The following is a 7167-nucleotide window of genomic DNA, read 5'->3' on the forward strand; positions in this document are numbered from 1 at the left end:
TATCCTCACTGTGTTCTTACCTCAGATTAGCTAATACACTTTAATTACCCTGAGGTGGAAAAACAAACAAACAAACCTTTGTTTTACTATGAGGAAAAAAGCCTATAATGTAGCAATAACATGCAGTATACATCACCTGTCTTCTTCAAATCTTGCTAAAATTCTCAGCACTATTCTTATTTTCAAAACACTTCTCAGTGGTGCCAGTAAGTAACCCCAGTCCTCACAGCAGACAAGTCCTATTCTGGCGTTGATCAGTCATTGATATCACAGGGCTATTTAAATAAGATATATTTTTAACATTTTCCTCCTTCAAACATGATTGTCTCAGCATCTTCTTTTTTAGTTTTCCAGGCCTCACAGAGTTTTTTTGAATCCATTAGCAGTTTCCTTCTTCTTTTTATGTATTGTCACAATTTCTATTCTATTCTATTTTTTTTTTCACATTCATAAGCTCAGTAGTGACAATGTGGCCAAATGAAATCTTAGCACCATTTTCTGTCTTGTACCAGTTTCATGGCTTCATTCATCTTTAAAGCTTTATGGTTTATGTCATTCTTCACCATGTCTATCCTATTCATCTTTGGTATTCCTCTATGTCTAGTTCTTTATACGCTGGTCTGTATCACCATGCATGGTGTCCTTTCTTGGGCCTTCTGCAACAGCATAATTTCTTGACCTATCTGTTTTCTTATCACTTCATTGTTTGTTTGTTTATTTTTTTATGTCTTGCAGTCTTGACTCTCTCAGTATTCCTCAATATTCCCCTCAGCCAGTTCATTTCTGCAGTCAATCTTTTATTCATTGGTTTTCCTCATACCCCAGCATTCTGACCTGTACAGCAACATCAGCATGACATTTCTCTCATGTATGCAGATTTTTATTTTTTATGACAGATTGGATTGAGTTCAATATCTGTCTTATCACAAATAGTTGATCTGTTGTACCTCATCCAGCCTAAATATAGCCAACTAGAGGATTTGCCCAGCATTGCTTGGGTCCTTAACTGAAATAATTTTTGTTTTTCTTCATTTAAATCATTGCACTGAAGAGGGATTTGGGATGAGGGGTTTGTATGCAGGCTGCCCTGAGGAAAGAGAGCAAGCACAGTCCTCTGTCACCACATCAGCTTGGGGCCAGGTAAGAAACTCCTGTCCATGGCTGCTTCAGCTGAAATGGGCACGGCTTGGGGAGGGGCACATGTCCCCCGGTGTCAGGACAAACAGACAGACATATATAAACAGACTTTCTTAAATATATAATAGATAGCTGTCCCTTTCTCCATCCCTGCCCTATTGAGATTATAGCTGTCCCAGTCACCATCTCTGGCCCCTTGCTGCATCCCTGTGGTCATTATGCAGTAAAACACTCCCTGTTAGCAGACCCTGCCCTTTCTGTTTTATAAGAAACAATCACATTCTGGACATATCCCATTGTCCTCATCCTTACCTGGCTTTAAGTTTTAATAAGAGGAAACTACATACCAAATTTGGTGGTTCTAGCTCTTACCATTTAGGAGTTCTTGAACAAACAGAGACTCATAGACAGACAGACACACAAACTTTCTCAAATACAGAGTAGATTCCTTAGCAAGCACTGATTCCACACACCTCTTAAGTGTCATTTGCAATGTCTTGGTGAATGGTATAAGCATGATTAATAAACAGATTCTTTGCATTCATTCTCATATCCTTATTTATGATGGGTGATCACTTGTTGCCAGGTATGATCATCTTCCATGGGAGTTGTGGACCCTCAGGAGGCTGATAAGGCTGATCCTTGAACCACAAGTTCTGTTACAGTGAGGACAGATGTTTCCAGGTACAGCAGGAGGCTGATGACCATGACTAGAAGCCAGTTGCCCCTTCCTCCTGTGCTGCTTCTCCTTCATAGCTTGTCAGTAGGCAAACAGAACATGCAGGAAGCCATTGCGTAGGACTTCTCTCCATTTTGAGTGATCCTGGGCAAGTGTCTCCCAAGTGTCAATATCAATATTGCAATTCTTTAAGTTATCCTTTAGCAAGTCCTTATAACACTTCCATTGTCCTCGCACACTATGGTACCTTTCTTTCAGCTGAAAAAACAGGACCTGTTTTGGGAGGCGATGGTCTGGTATCCAAACAATGTGACTAGTCCAACAAAGTTGCTGACGGATGGTCACTGTCTCAATATTGGGGGGTCTTTGCCTCTTCCAAAACACTGATGATAGTGTGCCTGTCTTCCCATTTGATCTTCAAGATCTTGTGGAGGCAGCATTGATGATACCTCTCAAGGACTTTCAAGTGATGTCTGTAGGTTCTGCAGGTTTCAGGCCCATATAACAGTGTTGGGGAAATGATGGCTTGCTCAGTCATGGGTGCAGCTGCTGAGCTGCTCAACCTGCCTCAATCCTCAAGCAAGATGACTGAATCACACACACACTGCCTGTGTGTTGGTCTATGACTAGGAACTTCCAGATCTCACTGTCCCGTTGCTGTCACCACTCGCCAATCATCACCACAATTTTAACTTGTGCAGATGTTGTTTTCCCCAAAACTGGAAGATGACTGTGCAGGACTTCTTTTGAAGTGGGGAGACTAGTGCACAACAGTCACCACACTGTCCACCACATAGACAAAAGGCTTGAAACCAATGGCATGGACACCATGATGATTGGAGATCCTCTGTCTGCTGCAGCCTTCATCTGCCTTCACCTTCATTGTGCAGTTATCCTTTACCTGCTCTGCCACTGAGGACTTCTTGAATCACACTGTGTCTGGACCCTCGCCCTTGACTGTTCTGCCATGGATGTTCCTAAGGGAGTACATGACTCCAGGCCACATCACTCCTGGAGGTCATTAGAACATACAAGCCTTTCTACCACTACAAGGTAATGATCCATAGAGAGGTGCCTTATTTATAGTACAATGCTATTTGACTTTTCCCTCTTCATTTATCACTTCCTCTTGTTTGTAAACCTTTTTGAATAGCTTGTGTATCACCTTTGCTGTGTTTTTTTCTGCTACCTGCAGCAAGTCTGTAGTTATATTATCACTCCCCAAAGATTTTTCTTTTTCAATCTTTCAATCAAGATCTTTAAAGGGTTAAAAAGGGGTAGTTTTTTTTATAAGACCAACTTCTGTTGATGGAAGGGACAAGCTTTTGAGCACCACAGAGCTCTTCTTCAGAGATGGGGAAGGTAACCAGAGGGTATGAGTTAGATACAAATTGGGACAGATTGTTTTGTAGTATGGATTTGCCATAGCTGGAAGAGAGATGCCCCTGTCCCAGCCCAGCCCAGCCTCACTGTAGCTGCTATGGCCAACAGACATTTCTCATCTGTCCAGAGCTGCTGCAGTGAGAGAGGACAGGGAAAGGGAGGGTGCAGGAAGCCCTCTCTGCTGACAAGCCAAACCAGATCTGGAATCTTCAGCCACCCCTTCACCCCTTCACCTCACCTCTCTGCCCAGCCCTGAGCTCCCCTCCCAAATCCCTCATCTTTAGCTCCCCTTCCCCCCAGTCAGAGCCCTCATCCTCCCTAACCCTGAGCCCCCTCACACACTCTGAACTCCTTGGCCCCATCCCCAACACATATAATCCATGTGCAGAATCAATGTTATTATTTATTGTGTATTATTAGTGCACATAACAAAATTCATTCTGCACATGGATCACAATTAGAGGGAACACTAGGTCAGATATTGAGTTATTGCTTTGTGAAAAGTGTTTTCCCATGGGGGGTGATACATTGTTTTGTCTTATCATTTTTCTATGTGAGTTCATTTGAAAGCATAATGATTGGTTTCACCAATATAATTGTTGTTGGGGCATTTGGTGCACTGGATGTGGTGCACCATATGTTGAGATAGGCATGGGTAGGACTCTTGGATCTTCAAAGATGTGTTGTGGGTTATACTGAAAATCATAATATTGGAGAGATATCTGCATTGTTCTGATGGGTCTGATGCCACTTTGAGTGGGTGCGCCCTGGTCTGTGAAGAGTTTTTCTGAGGGTGAGCTTAACAAGGTTGCAGGGTTGTTTGAAGACAAGAAGAAGGGATTCAGGGGTCCAGGATATTGATGTTAATGGTTGAGTACTCTAGAGAGCTTGGATGGATGAATGATGTTTGTTAAAGTTGTGGTAGAAATCAGATGTAGTTTAGGTTGTGGGGAGGGATAGCTCAGTGGTTTGAGCATTGGTCTGCTAAACCCAGGGTTGAGAACTCAATCCTTGGGGCAAATATTTGTCAGGGATGGTACTTGGTCCTGCTGTGAAGGCAGTGGATTGGACTCAATGACCTTTCAAGGTCCCTTCCAGCTCTAGGAGATAAGCAATCTCCATTAATTTAATTTAGGTTGTGTCCAAAGGATGAAAATATCATCAGTACTTCTATTATATAGTTGGTTTTATGGTTCACTTGTCCAGAAATTCTGACTTGAGGTGGCCAATAAGGAGGTTGGCATATTGGGAGCCATTCTAATACCTAAAAGGCTAACGGGCAATTATAGAAATGGATAATCATGTTAGATATATGTTGTCATTGAGAAAGGTAACAGCAAAAGTATGAAGCCAATGCATCCAAAAGACTAAAACTAAAGGCAACTAAAAAGAACCCAACATTCATTCAGTTAATTAATTCATTAATTAAAACATTTCTTAACTTTTACAAGAGCTTTTAATTCTCATGTCAAAATTAAATTGTATAATTGTAGAAATTTGTGTTTGAGGGATTTCATGAGGTAGTACAGTGTGTTAATAATGTTTATGAACCAAGTTCTATGTGTAAGTGGTGACATGGGGAAAAAAGACACTAACTACGGTGTTGGATAGAGACACAAAATAACAATTGATATGGGAAGTCCACATTGGCAGATCAAAGGAAATTGAAAGTTTTGATGGCAGTCCAGGAAATGTGTCAACCTTGAAGTCATATGATCCCAAAGTTGCACTATCTACTATATATTTGAGAAAGTTTGTCTGTTTCTTTGTGTCTTTCCCTGCTTGTTCAAGAACTCCTCCTAAAAGGTAAGAGCTAGGACTACCAAATTTAGTATTCAGCTTCCTTTAATCGTGACTTAAAACAAGGTAAGGATTTGGTTGTGACAGGAAAATGGGATGTACCTAAAATGGGATTGCTTCTCATAAAACCATATAGAATCACCAGGTAAGTGAAAGGGGATGGTTGCAGGCACATCCTCTCTCCCTCTGGGAATGCCCCAACCCCAAGCCTCCCACCTCCCAGGTGCCTTTAGGTAGGGCAGGGGTGGGGTGGGGAGCTGAAACTCTCCCCATCCCGATTTGTACAGGAATATTGCTGGCTATTCCCCTTCATCACGGAGCAAGGGAAACTTGCAGTTTGCTGCATTCTTCAGTCTGGCTGGGGAGTGCAGGAGGGCAGATTAATGTGGACCCTCCCTGGCTGTGTCCGCTGGAGCTGCAGTGACCATGGAAAAGTGCTTCTCAGCTGGCTCCAAGTTGCTGCAGTGAGAGAGGGCTGAGGTAGTCCTCTTTCCTGGGGGCAGCCTGCATACTGAACCCATCATCCTCAACCCCACCCCAGAGCAATGATTTAAATGAAGCATGCACATTTTCATTTTATTTTCCAAACAACAAAAACTGAGTAAAGGACCCAAGCAACGCCAGGTAAATCTTCTAGTATGGAAATAAATAAATACAGGGTTTAAAACTGTAAATTACTAAATTGCCTTAAAATATAGGACATATGCTACTAGAAACAGCATAAGATCTGATAGCTTAAGTCACTAGCGCCTATTGATATTTTCAATTATTTACTATTAAAAATATAAATAGCAGAATGTCATCCATTTGTACGGCATTAGTAAGGTTAAATGACAACATAGTAAGAAAAAGTAATGAAAATTACATTTTAAAAAGGAAATAACTGAAAGGAGTGGAACTCTATTTACAGTGAATTACAAGATAGGGAGCCTAATTCAATCAGTCAGAACAGTGAGTAAGACAATTTTGTGAACTGCTATGAGGCTTTATGCAGACGAAAAGGGATCACTGTAATCATCTAGTCTGGCCTCCTGTGTAGAACCTCCTCAAAATAATTCCTACACCGTATTTTTTAAAATTACGTCCAATTTTATAAAAATATAAGGCATTATTTTAAACAGCAAATCTTTAAAAAGTGGTTTTTTTAGGATTGTTAAGTGTGTGTAAAAGTTCATGAATCAAGTCTCCTTATTTTAAAAATTAATTTCAGATCTGCAGGGGAAGGACAGTCTCTTCGGGCCTCTGAGCAAGGTGCATGGGGAAAGCCCAGCTCTTCGCTCCTGGAAAATGCCCACAAAACAGGTATCAGACAAGACCACAAAGAAAAAACAGTTTCTTGCCATTTTAACCAGAAAGGACACTCTCTCAATGACTTAACCACCTGCATTCTGCTACAAAGAACTTTTACATCTGCACTTGAAAGGGAATCCTCTGAACTGTCATTCATGTTAAAATTCAACACTCTCCAAAAAGGAATGAACAAACACTCCAACTATCTTACCCATTACCAAGATAGCTTCCCCAATTATCACCTCTAATACCATTAACTCACAGACATCCCACTCTCCCCACCTCTAGTATCATCAATTCACAGACACTTACCTTCCTTCCTTCCCCCCCCCCATCCCCCTCCTGTTCTGAAATGTGATTTGTCCTTTTCATATGTGTTCAATTTTTTTAATTGTATCCTTTGGTATATATGGTTGTGACTATTTTCTTCCACTATTTGATCTGAGGAAGTGGGTCTGGCCCACGAAAGCTCATCATCTAATAAACCATCTTGTTAGTCTTTAAAGTGCTACATTGTCCTGCATTTTGCTACGGCTACATTTCTATCACTATTCTCCTGGAAGGAGAGGGACATCTGGTGGCAGGGGCGGAGACAAGCACCACCCGGAGCGCACCTTGCTAGTGTCCAAGTAGCCCTTAGCACTGCCTGGAGCGCATAGCTTGGCACTCTGGCGGTGACTCAAAGTGTTCTGGGATCCTGCCACCTTGGAATCGCCAGACCCTGGAGCAACTGTTCCCTTTGCTCCCCTCTCCCTTCTGCCCCGTTGGCAGGCCTGCAGATCTGCCTTGTGTAAGCATTGGGCTATTTGGTGCACTTTCCAACCTCAGGCCTGAGAAGCCCCTGCTCCATCGGATCAATCCTACCCTCTACTACCCAC

Source organism: Pelodiscus sinensis, chromosome 3, assembly GCF_049634645.1.
Source record: "Pelodiscus sinensis isolate JC-2024 chromosome 3, ASM4963464v1, whole genome shotgun sequence".
Lineage (NCBI taxonomy): Eukaryota > Metazoa > Chordata > Testudines > Trionychidae > Pelodiscus > Pelodiscus sinensis.